The 24,657-nt window shown below is 33.4% G+C and overlaps 1 protein-coding gene across 3 annotated transcripts in view; it reads left to right on the top strand.

Moving 5' to 3' along the window:
- LOC114325161 (uncharacterized) overlaps nucleotides 1–24,657 on the top strand; it is a 272,355-nt gene that overhangs the window by 72,948 nt on the left and 174,750 nt on the right. The window contains exon 1 of one of the 3 annotated variants that reach the window (XM_028273129.2): nucleotides 17,062–17,323. The exons of 1 other annotated variant lie outside the window; for it this stretch is intronic. The gene's annotated coding sequence lies outside the window, so the exon portion shown is untranslated. Of the gene's footprint in view, nucleotides 1–17,061; nucleotides 17,324–24,657 lie in introns of those variants that run through there. One more of the 3 variants, XM_028273131.2, reaches the window with a different exon arrangement.

The following is a 24,657-nucleotide window of genomic DNA, read 5'->3' as shown; positions in this document are numbered from 1 at the left end:
CTCGTTCGATTTTAAATATGAAATTGAAAACATCATTCAATTACTATGTGTTTGTAGCTTTGTTTAACAATAAAAAAATTAATTTATAGCAATGAAAATAATCAAAACCGATAGAAGTTGACTTCAACTTTCAAATGCGGTAAGCAGAATTGTTATTTTATTTTTTAATCAAAAGTTATTCGGGTTCAAAAATTGCAAATTTTCGATTTTTTGGAAGTTTAACCGCGTTTACGTCGAAAACTATGCATCCTACGAAAAAACTTGTAAAAACGTTTTTTGCTTAGAATGACCAAAAAAATACAAAAACATGTTTTGTTTTGCGAAAAATCGTTGGTATGTAATTCCTCAAGTTCTTTGTTTATAACAATCTTATCGACATCCGGATCAACTCGTACCCAAAAAATTCGTGTTCTACGGGTCAAAATACATAAGAAAACTTGGGTAAGTCCATCTGAATAAAGGAGGCCGTTGTACCCCCCCTGGCGACAGGATTAAATATATCTGTTGATTAATCAACAATTTTAGTACTTATGCTGTTATATTCCTACTTTAAAGATATAAATAGTCACCGAAGGAAAACGAAAAGGAAAACAGCGTGATTACTACAGTATCTACGGTGTGGAGATGACATTATTACTGTATCGGTAAAAATAGTGAGAAACTTATGTCCAAAGGGAGAGAGGCAACTAGGGCTTTCCTAATAGATATATTTTTTAAACTTTCGGTGCTCGCGTCCAGTTCTAAAACATAATTGCTCGCGTGCAGACTGAGAGTCTGCACGTACAAAACATCTATTTTTTGTCTCATATGTATTTGCTCACAGTTTAATCAGCTAGATTTGAGAACTCCTGCTAGATATAATCACCCAATCAGACTTGATTTCTATTAAATATGTGTTTTTGGCATCTCTTTCACGTTGATAGTGCGTTTTTCCCCTGGAAGCCGCCTGTTGTGAACCGGTTGTACTGCAGCCGCTTGGCTTATTGTACATCTTCCATTCGTTTATGAAACCCATTCCAGAATTCTGGAACCCCGTACCAGCTTGTACAGGTCTAGTGGGTGAGTGCCATATATATTTGGAGTCACTTCGATGTCTCTGAAAAGTGTTTCCCGCCTCCGATCCAATGCCTCACAGTCATGCAAAATATGGTTGACTGTTTCAAGTTCTCTGTTACAGAGTCTGCAGCTCTGCTTTCAAGTCTCCATGAAACAGCCCCATTGTATGCAAGTGACCCTTAACTGGCGCATGTCCAGTGAGAAAACCTGTTATGACTCTGAGCTGATTCCTGCTTGTTTTCAGCAGTAACTCAGCCCTACTAGCACATGTCCGTCCGATATACATCTTACCATGTGTTTGACCGGGTACACTTTCCCAGTGTGAGTTGTGTTGGCTTCGGATCCAGGCTTTTTTCGTTCGAGGAACGTGCTTTCTGGCACTCCCACGGCCGGCTCTGGACCCATGTATTTTGTAGCTGATGCTCTCTTGGCAAGTGCATCAGCTCTTTCATTGCCGTATATGCCCCGATGACCTGGAACCCATACCAGTATAACATTGTTATGTTGTGCCAGTCTGTCAAGTTCTTGTCGACATTCCCACACCAGCTTAGAGTTCACCTTAGGGTTTATAAGAGCCCCAATGGCTGCTTGGCTATCTGTCCATATGTTAGCCTGCTGCAGTTCGAATACCCTCAGGTGGTTTTCTCTTACGCATTGCAAGATTGGAAAAATCTCTGCCCAAAATACGGAGGTATATTCTCCCAGTGGAATAGAAATGTTGAAATTTCCACAACTACAGAATATTCCTGCGTCCGAACCGTCTGCAGTTTTAGACCCGTCCGTATACCAGATGTAACCCTGCAGTCTGGGTCGAGAGTTTCCTCTGTCCCATTCGTCTCGTTGGCAAATGTCCACTTGAAAAGGTACTTCAGGCTTGTATCTTGATGTCATATGGTCAGAAATCATCATCCATTCGGCAATATTAGTTTCATTCGTTATTTTACTATGTCCTGATTTAACTGGTACGTTGGTTGCTCAGGTTTTCTCGCAGTCTATATTATCCCATTCTCGCCTCACCTCTTATTGTTATATGTAAAGGAGATATACAGTAGTTGATAGTGTTTACTTTAATGTGTTTATTTGTGCACTCGATAATTTTATCCAAGATGATATCTGAAAAAAAGTAGTTCCAAATTTCTAAGTCCGTTTTCAATATCTTTGGTATTATTTTTACACCAGGCCTATATCCTATTAAGTTCTCTGCCCTAATGCTACCGTGCTTGGGTACAGGATGTTTAGCGCATAGTGTGTTTTCTTTGCGAATAAATGTAGGATTAAGAATTTCAGGCATATTATTTCCTTCTAATCACAAATTTCCTGCTTCGTTTCATCAGAAATGTCGACTTCAACTTCATCAATTTCATTCAAATCTTCTTCATCATCTAAATCAATTGATTCCTGAATATCATCTCCAGCCAAGACTTCCAGCATAGGCTTTTCTAAGTATTCTTGTTCTTTTTTCCAAGAACACGTATCTAGTATTTTTTTAAAAACTGTTTCTAAATAAAAATACTACAATTACCTTTTAAAATGTTATAAAACCCAAATATAAAAGTAATCTTCATCCCACAAGCTTGGTACCCCAATGCTCGCACGCGGACCGTCAGTTCGCATAAACGAATACTAAGCGAACGTTTCGAGAGCAAACCTTATACCAATGCAAATCAACACAATTTGGAAGACTACTAGCACGCACTTAGTTATTTGATTGCGTATTAGAGAGTTATGGTCAAATTTCTAAATGTGAGGTGTTTGCCCGAGATTTCTGGATGTTTAAAGAAAAAACTAGCCTGAGTGAAGGTTTGAATTCACAATCGTCAGAGTACTAGACCGGAAGCATATTATTACCATCTCCACAATAACTTTTTCCTTCTGTCTGTTTTACCTCATTTAACAGACGGACGTACAGACACGCACGAAATCGGAAGTATCTATTTGTTTTCGTCTTGCTAAGGCGCGTCGACTAATATAGCGCTTGTACTATTTCGGCGACTTTAAAACAGTGCGTCCGGTGGCAACTATAAATCCGGAAGAGCGAGGTCAAATTCCTCACCTTTAATACCATCCTTGGGATGTAGGCATTCATTCGATACCTTATTTTTCCCTCTAACTGATCTAATCACGGATGAGTTGTATTTAGAGACGGACGGACAGACATGGATAATTCTAAGTTTTTATATTTTTTTAAAATGAGTGAAAACAATAAATTAAATCAATTAGATGTAAAAATGAAATTGTTGAATAACGTAAAAAAAATCAGTAAAAGAGTGGGTAAAATATCACTGAATTAAATCGAGGAATATTATGACGTAACAAGTACTAGTGTTCAAACAGACATAAAATAGAGATATATAATTTTTTTGACAGAATTTACAGTATATTTATGCCTCCTACATGCATAATACAAAGCATTCTACAAATGAAATATTAAGACCAATAAACTTAGTAGAATAGATTTAACAGAATAATAATTAGTATGGAAGACCTGAACGTTAGAATAGACAACGAACTCGTAAATGGATTAAAAGAAAGATTCAAGAAAGAAGTAATAAAGGTGGTGGTAGTGGTAAAACTTTGATTGAATTTACAGGATGTCCAAAAACTCTCATGACAACCGAAGATCGCAGATTCCTCAGATAATTTTAAGATAATTTAAGCAAATTCACCTAGTCCGAAAATGCTCCTTTATATATCTCCCTATAGCTCCCTAGGGCGCTATATTGAAAATGGCGCTTTGTAATTATATTTTTTAAATACCTCCAGAACGCTTCTATTTAGAAATACGAAAACTGGTACCGGTCCGTTTTGGGTAGGCCAACGGTTTTGTTATAGCATAACTTTTTTGTCTTTAACTTTTAAGCGTTTTTGATACTGGATTATTAAATTGTGAGGTATTCTAGTACTACAAGGTACTCTTATTTTAAGTATAAATACAGTGTATTTTACCGATTTAAAGCAAGAGTACCTTTTAGTATTATAATACCTCACAATTTAATATACTAAGGTCAAAAATGCTTAAAAGTTTAAGACAAAAAACTATGCGGTAAAATAACCCTGGACATACCCAAAACACACGCCTATGACGGTATTAGAAATTTACAGTTGATGGAATCGATTCGTCTCTGGAAGATAAATAAGCGTACCAGTTTTCGATTTTCTAAATAGAAGCGTTCTGGTGGTACCTATTTAGAAAATCTAAATACTGCTGTCAACTCACTCAGGATAAGATGATGAATTAGTGTTAAAATTAGATAGAGAACATATTTTAGAAAGTTATAGAATACAAATCGAAATGCAAAAAAAGCAAACACAATTAACTTTAAACGTAATACGAGAGCTGAAAAATTGGAAAAGACGAGAACAATACATTATTGGCAGGAAAGTTAAATATTACGGATTGAGTGAATTGAGGGAAACTTTTAAAATGGTTTAACATTAGAAGGTACCAAGCTGAAATACGTAGAGGAGTACAACAGGGATGCATTTTGTCACCACTGCTATTTAATGTATATAGTGAAAGCATCTACCAGGAAGCTCTTTTGCAAGCAAACGAAGGAATCGTAATCAATGGAGAGGTTGTAAATAATATTCGATACGCGGACGACACTGTATTAGTTGCAAGAATAGTAGAAGAATTACAACGATTACTTACAAACATAAATATTTCCTGCAACAATTATGTCGTAAATATCAATATCAATAAAACCAAGTATATGGTCTTCAGTAAAAACATGACACAAACAGCACATATTAGTATAAACGGCATTCAAACTGAAAAAGTATTAAGTTAAAAATACTTGGAAACTTTAATAAACGAAACTGGAGACCAAAACAATGAAATAAAAAGACGTAGCGAGAAATTGCCAGGGCCACCTTCATAAAGATGAGAAAATTTTTCTGCAACAGAGATATAAGCATCCATCTACGATTAAGAATGCTAAAAGGCTACGTATTTAACACACTATTATACGGTGTAGAGGCCTGGACTCTCAAACAGAAAAACATAAAAAAACATTGAATGTTTCGTGATGTGGTGCTACCGTCGAATGCTGAAGATAAGTTGGGTTGAAAGAGTCACAAACTTTGAAGTAATACGAAGAATAGGAAAAGACCCAGAAATTTTGTTAACGATAAAATGAAGAAAACTCGAATATTTGGGTCACCTGATAGGAGGACATAAATCGCATTACTTCAAAATATAATGCAGGAAAAAATAGAAATAAAACGGAATCCAGGCCGTACAAGAATGTCATGGTTGCGGAATTTGAGAAAGTGGTTTAGCTGCACCACTACTGAACTCTTTAGGTCCGCTGTAAACAAGATCAGGATAGCCTTGATGATTTCCAATCTCCGATAGGAGTGGCACAAGAATAAGAAGAAGCTGAAAAACAAGCATTGATATATAGGTATTCAAAAAGCGTCCAAAAAATAGAAAGTTATGGAGGAATATCATTGCTGGAGACATACTGCTAGAAACTCTCAAAAAATTTCACCAAAATTATAGCTAAAGATTTAAAAGGCATGATCTATGTATATGTTAAAAGAACAACAGGTATTTAGAAATAACAGGTCGACAACCAACTCCATTTGTATAATTCGAGGAAAAGTCAAGAGATCATTGAATACAACACACCGGCCCCAATATTATTCGTGGATTTATCAAATTTTTTAGATTAAATAACATTGAGTAAAAACACTTTAAAAATGAAATGCCCCCTCAAAAATTATAGATGAGCTTTTGACTTGCAACAAAAGATCAGGGAAGAGTAAGAAAAATATACTAACAAACACAAGGAAAAGACAAAGTGACTACTTAAGACCATTCTTGTTTAATTGGACAATGGGACAAATAATAGAAAATAATAATGTCAAGTTAGTATAAAATAGAGAACTTAAAGATCAATATCACATGAAATTCAAGTGATGCTGTGTTAATAGCAAAGAGTGAAGAGACCTACAGAGACTATAGTACACATGCTCTTGGATTATGTATTAGATGGTCTTATATCTTCCTCCTCCTCATAACTTGAAACCTTGGCAAGGCATGGTGTCACTCTAAATATTTCTAGCTTTCTGACTCCATTGTCTGCAATCCTGTGCCAGATAAATGGCTTCATGTAGGCATTTTCTCACCAGAGTCTTCATAGGTTAGTTCATTAGTTATAGAAAATGGGGCCTGGAGGTGAATACCAAAAAAAAAACACAATATTATCTATGCGTAGGACGAGAAGAAACGGAGAACCTGAACCTGGAACAGGAGACACTTACAAGCTGCAATGAATACATATATCTGGGAATAAAACTAACTAGTACAGGACGAAACGAAGAAAATAGTAAGGAAAGGATAGTAAAGGGAAAACAGGTGATAGGAGCCCTGAATTCTGTACTGTGGCAAAAAATATAAGAACAGAAAATAAAAACGAATTTACAACACAATATTAAAACCAGTGTTAACCTATGGAGCTGAAGTCTGGCAATTAACCAAAAAGTACAAAGATAAATTGTTACTAGCTACTGAGATGGATTTTTGGAGAAGGTCAGCAAGAAGATCTAGACTAGAACCCATAAGAAACGACGACATTAGACAACAAATGGAAATAGAAAGAACAATCATAGATGACATCGAAAGACAACAGCTAGTTTGGTACGGACACGTAAGACGAATGGACGAAAGGAGAATCACCAAAAAAGTGGGAGAATGGACCCCCACAGAAAAACTAAAACGAGGAAGACCAGCAACTACATGGATAAAGGGCATCTCCAAGGCGATGTCTGACAGAAATCTAAGAGAGAAAGACTGCCACAATAGAAAGGAGTGGCGATTTGGAACGGAAAGGCGTAGAACGCTATAAAACCGATATAATATATGTAGTCTTCATATGTCTGTATATCGTGTTGGAGATCTTTCTCTTGGTCTTTGCTCCTTAATGGCTTCTGAAGAGCCGCAGAATTAAAATCACTAAGATAAACTGTAGAGAATACTAGGTTAGAGATTAATAAGTGAGGATATAAGAGACCAATGTAATATTTAATACGTAGTATAATGGAAGAGGGATCAATAAAGGTATACAGCAAGCAAAATTGTCATAGAATTTAAATTGAAAAACAAAATGACGTAACATATTGAAAGACGAGGTGTGTGGAGATAAGAATTGCAAATAATATTAACCATAGCCGAGTAAACACAGGTCATACATCTAACGTGAGAAGAAGAAGGAAACGGCGGCAGAAAATATATTAACAGTCTAGCAAAGCACAATTTACCTGAGAACAACCACAGCTTATTTAGACACAGCTCATTTTAGACAAAATGACATAGCGTATATCTCTTCTCGAACTACATATATGACCGTCAAAAGAACACCTTCCAATGAACATAATATCGCAATAGACAACTATGTATACTATTGAACGTGTGGTGGCCTTTACACATCTGGTCACAAAAATTAATCAGAAGAATTCCGTAAGTAGCGAAATGAATGCAAGTTTTTCCAGTGAAAATAGTAAATACTATGCTAATAAAATATTGATGACATTGAAATTATTAGACAAAAGAACCAAAATGGCTATCTAGTGAACATTGATTAGACCCGTATTAACCTATGTTTGTGAAACATGGGAAATGCCAAAAAAACAATAAAGCCCAACTCAGGACATTCCAGAGAAAGATACTGAGAAAAGTATATGGTCCGGTGCAAGAGGAAGACGGCGCATGGAGAATCAGGAGAAACGACGATGATAATGAATTAAATGAAGGGTCTGATATTGTAAGATTTGTGAACAGGTAAAGACTGACCTGGCTGGGACATGTCGATGGACAAGAAGATGCAATAACAGCAAAAAAATATTACAATGGAAGCCAACAGTAAGATTAAAAAAGGAAGGCCAAGAACGAGATGGTTAGATGACGTGGAAGGCCACCTGAAACCCATGAATATAAGACAATGTAGGAGAAGAGCACAAGAGGGATTTGAATGGAAGGGCATAGCCAGATATGCAAAGACCCCTCCAGGGTAATGATACCAGAAGAAGAAGATCCATATCTTCTCGATGCTCAATTGGTACTTCTACTACTCAATACAAAAATCATTTAACAGTGTAAATAAAGAAGCTAAAAATATTTCGACTGTATCTTGAAAATGTTCTATAACATGTAGAAAAAACAATGTGACATTGAGTTAATTAGCATTCAGTTGGCGGGTGTCATGTGTTCAAGGGAAGTACAAAGGCTCACTAATAACGCTGTTACGATATTAAAAATTATTGATTAAATATTATAATTGACAAAAGATTCCGATCAACGAAATCTGCATATCAATGTGCGTTATCCATAAATTTAATAAGCTAATCTATGTCTTCGTGAAATGTCCAAATTTTGTAACAATTTATCTAAAAAGGCCATTTTTTAAATAAATTAATATAACGGATACTTAATGCAATTTCTTACTATTTAATTATGCCAATTTATTATAATATTTACCTTGTCTTACATATTGCACATCCGAACCAATAATTTAAAACATCATTAACACTTTTTTCTAACTATTTCTTTCGAATTTGTGTATAAATTTGAACAGGTTTGAAGGTAAATATCATAATTTATGTTCGTTATAATCTATGAAATCTTGTAAATGATTAAACATACCAGTCCAAGATTTAATAAGGTAAAAAACATGAATAAACAAAACTTATGTGGCTTTTTTCTTACAGTTACCACATTAATTTGATGTAAACAATATTAGTGCGGCAGATTCGTGCAAATATATAAGAATTGCACATTTAATGATACAAGCATATAATTTGGTCCACATATACTGCACATATAAAGGTACAAATTTAGATATGAAGCCATCTCAGATTTTGCCTTTTACAAAAATGGAGGTAATTCAAAATGGGCGACTATACATATGTGACTAATAGCACGATATCTTTTGAATGAAAAGTCCGATTTCAACCAAATTTGTTACATATGTTCCTTTTGTGATTTACAAGATCAATATCGTGAACTGGAAGAATCGATTTACCAGAAGTTATGTTTTATCTGGTTTCTTATGTAAAACTATTTTATATTATGTAAATAATTTATTTTCAATTTTTTCACCCTGTGTATATTCATTTTTCAAAATGGTAATACAACCATTGAAAAGAACGTAAGAATATGTTTTAGGAAATATTTTGAACTTTTTAGTTATGTTAATTACCATTTAATAAATGCATAACGTATCTTCACATGTACCTATTTGTGGTAGATTCGTGCAAATATTATAAGAATTATTGTGCATTTAATGGTAGAAGCATATAATTTGGACCACATATACTACACATACCAAAGTTTAAATTTAGATATGAGGCCATCTCAGATCTTGCCTTTTACAAAAATGGCGAGGATTCAAAATGGCGGCTGTAGATATGTGACTAATAGCACGATAACTTTTGAACAAAAGGTCCGATTTCAGCCAAATTTGGCAACAAGGTTCTTTTTTTGATGAGCAAGATCTAGGTTTTGAACCGGAAGAATCGGTTTACCAGAAGGTGTGTTTTTACTGTTTTTTATGTAAAAATATGTTGTTTTTTTTTCAATTCTTCCACCCTGTATATATTAATTTTTCAAAAAGGTAATACCGCCATTGAAAAAAGTGTAAAAATATTTTTTAGGAACGATTTTGAACTTTTTAGTTATGTTAATTACCTTTTAATAAATGTATAACGTATCTTCACATGTAGCTATGTGCGGCAGATTCATTTGGAATGCCTGCCATTTTTGTAAAAGACAAAATCTGAGATGGCTTCATATCTAAATTTGAATCTTTGTATGTGTAGTGTATGTGGTCCAAATTATATGCTTTTAGCATTAAGTGCACAATAATTCTTATATTATTTGCATGAATCTGCCGCACATAGGTTCATAGGTACATGTGAAGATACGTTATGCATTTATTAATTGGTAATTAACATAACTAAAGAGTTCAAAATATTTGCTAAAAATATTTTTACGATCTTTTCAACGCCGGTATTATCTTTTTGAAAAATTAATATATACAGGGTGAAAGAATTGGTAAAAAACAACATGTTTTTACATAAAAATTAGGAAAAACAAAACTTCTGGTAAATCAATTCTTTTGGTTCAAGACCCTGGTCTTACACATCAAAAAAAGAACCTATATACCAAATTTGGTTGAAATCAGACTTTTCGTTCAAAAGTTATCGTGCTATTAATCATATATGTATGATCGCCATTTTGAATGCCCGCCATTTTTGTAAAAGGTAAAATCTGAGATGGCCTTATATCTAAATTTGAACTTTGATGTGTGTAGTATATGTGGTCCAAATTATATGATTCTATCATTAAATTCACAATAATTCTTATAATATTTGCACGAATCTGCCACACATAGGTACATGTGAAGATACGTTATGCATTTATTAAATGGTAATTAACGTAACTAAAAAGTTCAAAATATTTTCTACAAAATACTTTTACGCTCTTTTCAATTGCGGTATTACCTTTTTGAAAAATTAATATAAACAGAGGGAAAGAATTAAAAAAAAAACATATTTTTACATAAACAACCAGTAAAAACACAACATTTTGTGAACCGATTCTTCTGGTTCACCACATACATCTTGTAAATAAAAAAAGGAACCTATATACCCAGTTTGGTTGAAATCAGACCTTTCGTTTAAGAGTTATGGTACTATTAAACACATATGTGTAGTCGCCATTTTGAATGCCCGCCATTTTTGTAAAAGGAAAAATCTGAGATGGCCTCATATCTAAATTTGAACCTTTATATGTATAGTATATGTGGTCCAAATTATATGCTTGTATTGTTAAATGTGCAATTGTTTCACATATCGGCCGCACTATATTGTTTTTTTTTTGTTCTCCTATGTTACGTGTCTATATTTAGACAATTCCGAAATATACACAATTATTGGTTGGGTTACTTTTTTTAAGTGCTTATTTTTATAATAAAAATTTGCGGTTTCCTAAAAAGTTAGAACATTTTAATTTGAAAACTTTGAATTACACCCAAAACATACTAAAGGTGTTCCAGATTTTTCTTTTTGGAATCAGACGGACTCACTAGTATTCCTTAGAATCTAATAGTTTTTTACACAGATATTAGCATATAAGATTACTATAAGTATTCTATTTTTCACTTCACTAACTCAAAGGGCTTCTGGCCTTGACATTAACATGCTGTTCGTAACCCTTAGCTATTTTGGCTATATGACTACTAGTCTCATTAACAATGTCCATTTTCAAGTCCTCATGGAGGTCACTGTTCCTATAATACCAAAGAGCATTGCTTCTTAGCACTTTATTTGGAACCACTCTACTATATTAAAATCAATCTTACCCACTGCTAGCAAAACCTCAGATCTGGATTACATATCTCCATTATGGTTTTATTAGTTACCTATTTTTGTTTATACAAAAGTATAATCTCTCCATGTCAAATCCAAAATATCCTCAATATCCAAATATTTTTCTGTATTAACAAATAGTATTCTTGCATTATTTATACTAACAATATAAGAATGGCTTGGCTCTTCTTGTTTGTAAAATTGATGTGTAATGACTTCGTTTCACTTAACTCGATTTGCCATCACTTAGACCACTTATTCATTTTTCTAACAGAAAATTGAAGTTTTGGGGTTGCTTTTATATCACATTTACACACAGCCAACCAGGCAGTATCCTGTACTAGTATTTGTACTCGTTCATGAATGTCGCTCGTCTATAATACGTATAGGTATCAGAGGCGTGCGGTCCATGGAAGCGGGGGAAGCACCGCTTCCCTATTATATACTTCGATATAACAAAATATATTATTAGCTAATATTTAATTATCAAAAATTTTCCCCAATCCCAGTAATCTACATATTATTACCTAGGCAATAGGCATTGAAAAATATTAAAAATTAATCGCATAGGAAGGAACTCAATATGCACTATGCACACAATTCAACTATTCGGTCCACCCCTGACAGAAGCGCATCTCAAAATCGCCGCTTGTCATGCAGTTGTCTCGTATAAAAATTGGTCAGGGTTCAATGACCGCACCCACTAGTCGCGCGAATTTTGGTACCCTGCAGAAGCGATTGTTCGATCGCCTTCCAAGAGTGGGATGCTCTGACTGTTACTGCTTCTAAGGGGTGCTTAGTCTGCTTAGGTGCATACATTCGCTTAAAGAATATTTCGATTTAAATTTTTTGCAGAGATTTTTCCTTTTACTGATCTTTTATTTGACATTTTACATATGAAGTCAATTAACATTGCATTTTGTATAAGACAAATTGATGACTTTATTAATACGATAATTAAAAAACGAGAGCAGTTTAAAAATATTTGGGATAAAACTGAAAATATGGGGTTTGAACATGAAAGAAAAAGAATGAAGATTGATAATGTCGACAACAGAGAGAACTTTTGATAACATTCTACAAAAAATGAATTTTCGCTTTCAAAATTTTAACGAATTAAAATTTGTAGAGTTATATAATATATTCTTATTTAATATTTCTAATTATAATTCATCAAAATTTCCCACAGAGGAATTTATTTCACTACGATTAAATAATGAAAATATTTTGATATGCCAGCTTTGCATTATAAGTTAAGTGTTGTTTATGAAACAACTCACATTAGTGATAAAGATATACTCAGAAATCTGGGTATTTCTTATAACTACTGGTTTAAAAAAGTCCCTGTGTGAAGTGTCCAAGTTGTGTGAATTACTACAAACTATCCCAGTCACAAGTGCATCAGTTGAACGAAGTTTCTCAGTATTAAAATGTATTAAAAGTTTTACAAGAAATTCAACAAGCGAAGACAGACTTTACAAGTCCATTGAAAAAGACCGAATTCAACAATTATCAGAAGTTGATAGGAGAATAGAGCTCAAGTATAAATGTCATATTGTTGAAAGTTGTGTGTTATGAAAAATGCCTTGGAATTAAAAAAAAAACATTTAAATAGGATCTCTTCTTTAGGAAACGAAGCCCGGAGCGAGGACTTAAGGCCCGAGCAAGCAATACAGATCAATGATAGGTCACTATAGTCACTAGAAATAGCGGCAATAGAGTGCCTCACGCATTGATCGGGCTAGGATTTAGTGTGTGACTCCTTGTACCCAGGACGTCTCACATAAGCACTTTGCTGATAGAGAGGCCCTATAGCGCATCAGAGTGTTATCAGGTGGGAAGTGGCTCGACCCTCAACCCTTAAGAAAATATTTTTATATCCTTATTGAATCGCTTCCCCTTTAGAAAAAGTCACCGCACGCCACTGATAGGTATCAATACCCTACCTTGCGGCACCCCTACATTACTTCCTTTGAGCTATGAGTAAGCTTTTATATGTTAAACCCTAAAAGCTGTATCGGAAATATATTTATGATTCCAATATTTCTATGTATTTTCTGGGCAAGATCTTTCTTAATTTGTATTTAACCCCCCATGCTGCACTTTGCCAAAGTCCGAAAGTCAAGAAAGATACCGAAACATCATTATCATCACGGTGTTACAATCCTTAATAAAAGAGTTCGACTATCTTAATATTTCTGCGTCCGTCTGCTCTGTCCCTTGCTTGGATTTTCCAGTTGGCAACACCTACTTTCTCAGCATCCGGTGTTACCCTGTTTATCAAGTTCAGGTTTGGTCTTCCACGTCTTCTCAGAGTCCAACCGGTTACGCTCTTAGATTTTTTTTATGAATGTCGATACTAAGCCCAGTGCTACATGTCTACTGCTACTGCAGACTGTTTCACGTGATTGTTGTAATATCTCTTCCACCAAGCTTGTGCTTGTAGATATTCTGCAGATCAAAGTTAAATCTGCGCCTCCATATTCCGTTTTCACAGACAGCTCCGAATATCTTCCCTAGTACCTTTTTTTAAATCGATAGAGGTAACTCGTCTGTTTTGATTAGGTTCCATGTCTGATTCATATTTGAACCAGAGGCTTGAATGGACTGCTTTAGAAATTAAAATTTAATATTGTAAATATTTCATACAAAATTGAAAAAATGTATCTACAATCACATTACACCCTGTTAATTTAGATTATAAATAGGCATAGGGAATAAAATGAAAAAATTGTAAATATGGCATACAAAAAAAGGCAAATAAAAATAATAATAAAAAATAAACAAAATAATAAAAAAAATAAACACAATTAAATAAATAATGAAAAACAAAAAAAAATTGTAAAAAAATTATTATCGAAAGAGATTGAAATTGCATAAAAGTAAATTTAAAAAAAAATATAAAAAAGGTAAAAAGGTAAAAAGGTAAAAAAAAAACGCAAAAATAAAAAATATAAAAAAATATTTAGATTTAAGAGGAAAATGTTAATATAATTAATTCTTATATTGTAATACGTCAGTAAATTTGTTGTATACAACAAAAGAAAAACTTACTTACCACAAAAAGAATAGTCTGTAGCGTATTCAATAATATGGTTCTCGAGACATGCCAGATATTCTCCCAGAAACGCTTCGGTATAAGGCTTCAATCTCCCATGATGAAAGATGTTTAACACTATCTTGTATGCTGTATTTAGCATCAGCGATCAACTAACCCACCACACAACTATAAATGATACTAAACCGATGTTCAGTAGTCAAAATTGCACAGTAGCATAATAAATATTAGAGTAAATATTTTTTAATGCCAAACCGATGTCTTTTTAAAAAATCTATAAAATAAATCCGTAAATGTAATTTTACTAATCAAGAACCCTTTACCGTTAGAAAATATACAGTGCGTCCATATATTAACTCATAAATTCATTATTTCGTAAACCGGCGACTTTGAGGGAAAATCCCGAAACAGGTCGATTTTTATTTTTAAATTTGGATTTTTTTGGCATATATATCATACTAGTGACGTCATCTATTTGGGCGTAATGACGTAATCGATTATTTTTTTTTAATGAGAATAGGGGTCATGAGATAGCTCATTTGAAAGTTTATTTAATTCTCTATTCACTAATATAAATATTAACATAATTGTTTATACAGGGTTTTCAAAAAAAAAATTTTTAATTAAATTAATCGAGACAAAAAGAAGAATGTACGTAATTTATTTAATTCAAAATACGTTTTACTGTTATCAGAAAACAGGAAAAAAATGTTTATTTCACAAATAAATATTGTTTTTCGCTTAAATTCAATGTTAAATCTGCCACCCACCTGCTTCTTGGAATTTGAACATTTCGTTTAAGCGAAAATCAATGTTTATTTTCTAAATAATTTTTTTTCTGTTTTCTGACGGAAGTAAAACGTATTTAGAATTAAATAAATTACATGCATTCATCTTTTTGTGTCAATTAATTTAATCTAAAAATTTGGACACCCCGTATAAATAATTATGTTAATGTTTATATTAGTGAATAGAGAATTGAATACCCTTTCAAATGATCTATAACATGACCCCTATTGTCATTCAAAAAAATCATCAATTACGTCATCGCGCCCAGATTGATGACGTCACTAGTATAATATATATGACAAAAAATCGTAATTTAAAAATAAAACTCGATCTGTTTCGGGATTTTTCCTTAAAGTCGCCGGTTTACGAAATAATGAATGTATGCGTTACTTTATGGAAGCACTGTATATTACACTAATAATCAGTATAAAATTACCAAAAAATCTCAAAATAAGTATAGTGCTAATTGTTAAAATAATATATCTCGAGGAGCTCAAAGCAGATATTGTAACGGTGATGGATTTCCTGGTAAGTCTTTTTAAGGATATCAAAATAAATTTATCAGATAGAAATAATTTGTTAAGTGGAAGAACTAGAAGGGCAGATAAGAACATCCCATTCAATTGACATCTTCACAGATAGCCAGGCAGTGCTTAAGGCATTAAATTCTGTAGAGACCAATTCTAGGCTACTATGGGATTGTGTAGGCTAATACAAGGCTAAATAAACTAAGAGACCGTAGCAAAGTTACGGTAGCCTAGGTACCAGGACACGAGGGTCATAATGCCAATGAAAAAGCAGATGAAATAGCCAAAGAAGGCTAATCAATACCATTTGTTTTACCGGAAGCTTTCTGCGGGGTGGCAAAGGCAGTAACAAGAACTGCTACAAGAAAGTAATTAGATCAAAAATCTCTGGAATGGTGGAGGAATTCCGCCATTTCGACAAAGACAGTCGAAACAGTTTATTACAAACGTTCCCCGAAAATTTAGTGCAGACCTGAAAAGATAGTTTCCAATTTTTACCATTTTTCACGATTATTATGCGATGAATAAAATTTGTTACTTCCACTGACTAGTCACTAGGGAATTTCTATTCTTAGAGCAGAGTTTTCAAAACTTATAACATGATATTTCGATTTTGAGTTTTAGCAACATATATGAGGCATTTGAAATATGCCTGAAAAACGTTGAATTTAAACTTTCATTTTGCAAACTATCTCAAAACGTTGAAAATTGCTTCTTTTCTCATCTCATAAGAATCATAAAAAATTGCACCGCTCAACGTTTATTTAACATATTTACTCACACTTATTAAAATAGGTGAAAATCCGATTATAGAGATAAAGAAAAAAGATATAAAAAGAAAAATAAATAGAAAAAAGCTTTCTTTGCGCGTTCGTAGAAAAGTGCCTCATAGCCGATTTTAATTTTGACGTATTTTTGACCTACACGTAATACTGCAAGTATACTTACAGCCAAAAAATAGGGGGCTAATTTAGAGTTTATTTAGATTTTTTTAACACTGTGTGTAACGTTAGAAAATATCACTACTACTAATCTATGTACTAATAATCACTGTAATTACCCAAAAATGTCTCGAAATAAGTAAAGTGCTAATTGATAAAATAATATTGATAATTTCGATATAATTACACTTTTACTTTAATCATTCCACAACATTCTTCATGTCATTGGCTCGATATTATTACATTTTGTAGGTCTAGGTTCAGTTCGTTCGTTCAATGTGAACCTCTTTTTCCCTCCTCTGGCCGACCAATTATTTTTAAGCATATAGTTTTGACGACGCGTCAAGATTTTTACTTTGCGGTGAGAATCCGATGAGGTAACGATTGCTTATTATGCAGTCTTAGTGATTGGTTGCAATACTGCACTCTGCCCAGTGTGCTTTTCTTTTCTTTTCAGCTACTTCTTCCTTCCTTTTGATTACCAGGTACTTTCTGGGTTTTGAGGATACGGAAATCAAATAGTATACAGATAATAAGGAAATTCAATATTTTAAACGCTATATTTGTATATAAATTTTTAGGTAAGCATTATTTTTATTATGGATAGTAGATTTACGTACGTGTATCTAAAATGCATCATTAAATATGAATATTTACTTTTAATAATACTGTTGAAAAATTGTCTATTATTATTTTTGAATATTTTTGATTTCGAAAATCCTATTATTGTTTTGTTTTTAATTCTTTTAAAATATATCTTCATTTTATCAAATAATAAATATTTCCTTTAATTTGTTTCGCTTAATTTAGTGTAACTTATAAACTAGTGATCTTATAAAATATTTATTCAGTTTTTTCAATATTCTATGGAAGGGCTTAATGCCAATGTCTTATTTGTAGTTTTTATGATTTCTGTTTTGTATTCTCTGTATTGTAATCATCTCTATAGTATTAAGTACATGTCGGTATTTAAAAGATAATCTGCTAGTGCAGTATTTGGGGTAATTTTAAAATTATTTTGGTACACATTAAAAAGGATTTCAAATTTTAAACTGTATCCTTCCCCTCAGTCGTTTTTTCCAGCACTTTCTATATTGTCAATCCCCATTTTGCACCTTTTTCTTTCCATTGACTCGTCTGTTTAGTTTATAAACAATACTTGAGATTTTCTCCTTTTCCTTTCCTTCCTTCTTTTTCTCGTTTGGATCTATCTATTGCCCTTCATTTGTCCAAAGTTGAACGTAGGCCTCCCCCTTTTTTTTCCACTCTTCTCGGTTCAGTTGTAATCCTGTCCATCTGGTCCCTGAGAATCTTTTTATGTCACCCGACCATCTCATCTATGGTCTGCCCTTTCCTCTTTTATGATCCCTAGGTCTCCATTGGGTTATTGCTTCATTCCATCTTCCGTCTTTCTGTCTACTGTTGTATCCTGCAAATTTCCATTTGAGAGTAGCTGCATGTTTGTTTACGTCTTTCACTTTGGTTTTATTTCTGATCCACGTATTTTTCTTTTTATCACTTAGCTTGATACCCAGCATCTGCCTTTCCATTGACCTTTGAGTCTTGGCCATCTTTCCCATATTTTGTTTTGTGAAGGTCCATGTCTGTGCTCCAAATGTAAGTATCGGTAGAACCCACTGATCGTATACTTTTGTGAGGAGGTATTGGGCATATTTCTGGTTTTTCAGGATATACCTCATTTTTCCGAATGTCACCCATGCTAGTTTTATTCTTATTTTTATTTCTGCTATTTTCTTTATTAAATTTCATTCTTTTCCCTAGGTATATGTACTCCTTGACTTTGTGTATTGTACTTGTTCCTATTTGCATGGTCTCGTTGTCCTCTTCTACGTTTGTCATATATTTAGTTTTTGTGTAGTTCATTTTTAGACCAATCTCGTTTGCTTCCTTGTCCAATTGTGTCATCATTTCGTTAAGATCTTTCGTATTGTCTGATATCCCCGCTATGTCATCCGCATATCTCAGGTTATTCAGTTGTCCATTGATGTTGGTTCCTTTGTTGTGCCATTAAAGTTTTTTGAATACATCTTCTAGTGCTTGTGTAAATAATTTTGGGAATATTGTGTCCCCTTGCCTAATTCCTCTATTTATTTTTATTGGTTTGGTGTTTTGTTGTGGATGTTTTACTGTGATTGTTGCCTTTTCGTAGATGTTTTTCAACATTTCTGTGTATCTATAGTCGATCCTTTCATTTATTAGCGACGATTTCTATGGACCAGTGTTCAATACTGTCAAAGGCTTTTTCAAAATCTACAAAAGCAATATATAGAGGTATTCTGTACTTATTAGCGCGTTTAGTGAGTATTTTTTTGTTAGCAAGTGGTCTGTCGTGCTGTATCACTTTCTGAATCCAGCTTGATCTCGGCTTTGGTATCCGTCTAGCTTTCCTGTTAGTCTGTTTGGTATAATTTTTGTAAGCAGTTTATACATGGTGTTCAATAGTATTATTGGTCTATAATTGTTCCCTTTTGTTTATTGAGGACCCCTTTTGTTTATCCAGAGGCTACTCCTTTGATATTTCTATACCATAGATTTTATTTTATAATATTTTCTTTATATAATCGATTATACCTAATCAGAATTAATCCCATACCTTTCTTAATCCTATAGCTAATATAGCTTAATAGGCTCATGGCTTGATTGACCATACCTTTCTTAATCCTATAGCTAATATAGCTTAATAGGCTCATTCTCCTACATCCTTCCTTGTCCATTAATTTTATCCCCCAATTTAGAACATTGAGGCTTTTTAGATTTTCCTCAACATCCATTTTACAACTTTTTCTGGATTGACCTCTTCTCTGACGTCCTTCTATGTATTATACTTACAAATAGTACCGGCAGTCTACCCTCTAGCATCTTCTGAGTCCTAGCCATGAGATGTATGGCATGTGCTACCGGCTCGTTGAAACCGCATGTCGTCCACGTCAATATGATCAAAACTAGGCAGTAATAACTCTTTTATCATGTCGCGACATCAAGCACCAACTACTTGGCTGATCAATAGTCACTACTTAATCAGCCTCATTTTTAAGAAAGTATGTTCCAGTGATGCCTCCAGCCTAAAATTTGCACCAAATGGTGATACTTTATGGCTGCGTTTTTTTCGAAAGTCACATGTAGATTCTCAGATTCCCAAAATGCGGCAATTTTGATGATTAACAAAGGCATAAATCAGAAAATGTGCTTCATCGCTTAGGGTAAAATTTTGCTCGAAAAATCAGCATCCACTTGATGTTAAATATTCCATTCAACGAAATCTCTTCGCTGTGCATGGTCATTACGCTTCAGTTCTTGTGTCAATTAAACTTTTTCAGCATGCAGATGTAGATCTTCAGCGAATGTACGCTGTAGAGAGCTTTTAAGACTTGTTAAACTTTTTAATTCTTGTCCACTATGCCGAATTGATGTTCCTGAGCTTTTACTAACATTCTCACATACTGCTGCGATGTTGACATTTGACCGGCTTGTTTTTGGACGACCAGTGTATTTATCGTAACGAATTGATTAAGTCTCCCTGAATTTTTCAGTTGCCCTCTTTGCAGTTAAAGAAGTTAAATCAATATCCCGTCCATATTTTCTACAAAATATTTGAACTGTGACCGCCAAACTTTCGTTAGTTTTAATAGCTATTTGTGTAACAAGGGAGGAAAGTGCTACTTTTCCTCCCGAGAATGAAGTTTACCGCCCGACGCGTAGCGGAGGGCAGTAATCATTCAAGGGAGGAAAAGACACTTTACTCCCATGTTATACATAATGGTTTTTCCACCTTCCTCAAATATCAGGTCATTTTTTCATTTTTACTTAATTTATTTATGTAACTAACCAACAAAATTTATTAGAACTAAAACTAACAAGTAGATAAAATATAACTGTCAACTGTCAAATTATTAATGTAAACATTGTTAAATCAGAATAACAATTTACTGTTTTTTACCATTCTGCAAAATACAGAGTGTTTTTAAATAAAAGTTAAAATGTATAGTTACTCACGTAATAGAAAATATATATTGTACAGGGCGTCAATAAGTTATATTTCATGAATGAAATACCATGACGTCACTTTTACTTTTCCTCCCTAGGTAGGAAAAGTACAACTTTGCTCCCTACAGTCAGGTCGGGAAAATTATACTTTCGGTAGAGGTAGGTGGAAAAATATTTTTCAACAATAAAAACTTGTGGTTGTTCTGAAGCTATTTCCTTGTGACATTTTTGTAATCAACTGTTCTAAATGGGAAATAAGCCACAATTTAACTAAAAAAATGATTTTATTAACGTTTCGAAGTCCAGATCGGATGTCGTTGTCAAAATATAAAATAATAATAAATTAAACACAAGTGCTGTTGCTTAGTAAAAAATTAATAATTTAATTTGATCTGATTCATTTATATGTAAAAAATTCGAACATCGAAGTATGTAATAAGTATAATAAAAATCCTAAAAAATATCAATGGATTGTATAGAATGTGTTCAGAATGTTTTCGGACGTATCAATCCATCATCAGTGAACCTAAAATATAATAAATAATCCCACTATTAAAAAATTGAAAAGATGGTTGAAATTTTGAATGTTAAAAAATTGTGGTTATGTTTACTTACTCATATACTTGCTAACTAGCCCCAGTACAAAACAATGGTTGTGATTATAATTCTATCTACATTCTAATGTATTGAAATTGAGAGGGTTTAACGCCGATGTTAGAAGTAAGCCACTGGGAACATGACAAAACCCTAAACGAAAACTTTAACAACCATAAAGTTGTTATATGTTGCATACGGTTGTTAAAGTTTTCGTTAAGGGTTTCACCATGTTCCCAGTGCTATTCTTCTAACTCGGCGTTAAACCTTCTCAATTTCAATACATTAGAATATAGATAGAATTATAATCTGTAATAGAATTCTGAGGCTAGTTAGAAAGTATATGAGTAAGTAATCATAACCACAATTTTTTAACATTCAAAATTTCAACTATCTTTTCAATTTTAATAGTGGGATTACTTTTTTTTATTTTAGATTCACTGATAATGGACTGATAGGTCCGAAAACATTCTGAACACATTTTATACAATCCATTGGGATTTTTTTATACCTATTACACAGAAGTTGTTTTACTTCGATGTTAGAGTTTTTTTAACTATATGGTATACAACCAACCCAGGGAACTATCCCTTTTATATGTCTGAATTGCCGATATAAATGAGTCAGATTAAATTAAATTATTAGAAGAATTTTTTAGTAAGCAACAATATTTGTGTTTAATTTATTAATATTTTGTATTTTGACAACGACATTCTACATGGACATCGAAACGTTAATAAAATCGTTTTTTTAGTTAAATTGTGGCTTATTCCCCATTAAGAATAGTTGATTATAAAAACTTGTTGTCCTGTCCATTTTACTAGCCCTAAACTATCAGCTTTGAAACTTTTTTTTGTTGTTTTAACACTTTACTGAATCAATGGCGGCAAAACGAAATTTTTCGTCAATTTTGGAATACCTCCCAAGGGACACTAAAATTAAATAATTCATTGTGTGATAAATTATATACAAACACAAAATTTTGTTTTGTTCAATTTCTTACGTGCTTGTGTTTGGGTTTTTCTGTATGGATATTTTAATACATTTTTCAATATTGTAAAGTGTCTAACTTTAATTAGAAATCAAAGTTCAACTGGACTATAATTGCTAGTGACGTATATATTATCTACCTGCATACATATTGGTAGCGTTTTAGTAGTTAACTGACAATTAAGTAAAATTGACTCATCTGGTAGTTTTTGTATACAGAGTGTTCCAAAGAAAATTTGACCCCACTCCCAGTAACTCAGAAACCAAGAGTTTCTTCAGAATTAAAAAAACATGTCAATTTGTATCGAGAGGGGGACGAATTTTCATGCAAAATTCGTCCCCCTTTCCCTGCCACGCATCAACACCAAGTTTTTTTTAATAGCAAGTGTAGTCGAGTGGCACATCATTTGAAAGGTATTTTTTTTCTCTACAGGATCCTCTAATTTTTTTTTAATTGGCTGAATAACTTTAAAGATAATTTTAAATTTAACTAATTTATAATAAATTTGTTAAGTCCAAAATTATCTTAAAACTTATTACGTAAATTAAAAAAAAAATAGAGCGTCGTTTAGAGAAAAAAATTACCTTTCAAATGATGTGCCACTCGATCACACTTACTATTAAAAAAAAAAGTGGTGGTCGATGCTTGGCAGTAGGGGGTTACATGTGAGGGTATGAATTTTGCAAGAAAATTCGTCCCCCTCCCATTAAAAATTGACGTGTTTTTTTTTTAATTTTGAAGAAGCTCTTGATTTCTGAGTTTCTGGGGGGTCAAATTTTCGTTGGAACAGACAAGTACCACGCGTATAAACTAAAAGTTTTTAGCTATAAACAATCTTGTAAACATGTATAAAGCAATATATGAATACATTATATAAGGCTACAGCAAAATGCAAGTCCATTAAGGTTGCTAGTAGATGCAACTTCTTCTTGTCAATGTAATGCTGTATATTGTTGTATAATGAATACTTATTATTGTATTGTTATTGTATACAATTTTCATAATATATTTATATAAAATATCCCGTTCACAGCGTAATACGCCTTTGGGTTCCCGTTCGCCAAGCCTGTCTATTCTGCCAGTCTTCTTCAGATAGATTTCTTGCTGACATTGCTTTTGAGATTCCTTGGATCCATGTTGTTGGTGGTCGTCCTCGTTTTCTTTTCTCTGGTGGTACCCATTCTAATATCTTTTTGGGTAGTCTTGCTTCCCCCATACGTCTAACATGTCTGTACCATATTAGTTGTTGTTTTTCGATGTCTTCTATAATTGATCTTTGTACTTTCATTTGTCTCCTGATGTCCTCATTTTTCACATGTTCTAATCTAAACTTTCCCGCTGCTCTCCTCCAAAAATTCATTTTAACTGCCAATAGGTTACCTTTAAGTTTTTGTGATAACTGCCACACTTCTGAGCCATAGACGATTACTGGTTTTAATATGGTATTATATATTTGTTTTTTCGTATATTATATTTTCATATGTACATTAATTTTAATGATGATATCAACCGCGTCTGTGACTCAGTGGTAAGAGCGTCTACCTTTGGATCAAAATGTCCGAATGGTCGTGAGTTCGAATCTCACCCGGATCAGAGCTTTTTCATTTATTATAAATTAATGAATGAAAATAGTTTCTGTCCTTGTGGGATCGATACTCACCGGAGGGACCGCAGACGTTCGGATATAATTAGGGTCTCTTTGCAAAGACAAGGACGTCGAGTTTGCAAAGTAACAAGACACTTACTCAACACATACACACTACACATAACACTGGGTACATGACTGCAAAAATTTACCGTACCTACCATGCCAATGGTCATTAGTTGTCGAGGCATTAGCTAAATAAAAAAATTTGATATCGAATCGCTATGGGTTAAAGAAATGGTTCTTCTTCCTCTAGAGGTGCCTATATTCTAGTGATAATAAATTAGTTGACGTTAGACCATTTCATTTGCTATGATTTGCCAGCCAGGATATACGTCTTCGTCCAGGGCCTCTCTTACTGACAATATTGCCTTGTAGAATCAACTGTAGAAGTCGGTATTTATTATTTCGCATACTGTGGCCGAAGTAAGTAAATGTTCTATTCTTTACATTTTAAATAATTGCTTTGTCTTTTCTAAGCCTCTGGAGCATAGTTAGTTAGTTGTAGAAATGTTACGTTGGTAGCACCACATTCCATATTCCTCTAACCGTTTTATGGCATCTTTTGTAAAGCGTACCTTACACGGTCAATATTCTCGTCTTTTTCTTTAGCCTGTTTGCATCCACTCATGGACAAAGGCCTCCCTTGCTTTGTGAGTCGTTTAGCCATCGTTTTTGTG

The sequence above is a fragment of the Diabrotica virgifera genome, chromosome 5 (genome assembly GCF_917563875.1).
Source record: "Diabrotica virgifera virgifera chromosome 5, PGI_DIABVI_V3a".
In the NCBI taxonomy this organism is placed as follows: domain Eukaryota; kingdom Metazoa; phylum Arthropoda; class Insecta; order Coleoptera; family Chrysomelidae; genus Diabrotica; species Diabrotica virgifera.
Note: the sequence above shows the minus strand (reverse complement) of the source record. Positions and strands in the feature narration are given on the sequence as shown.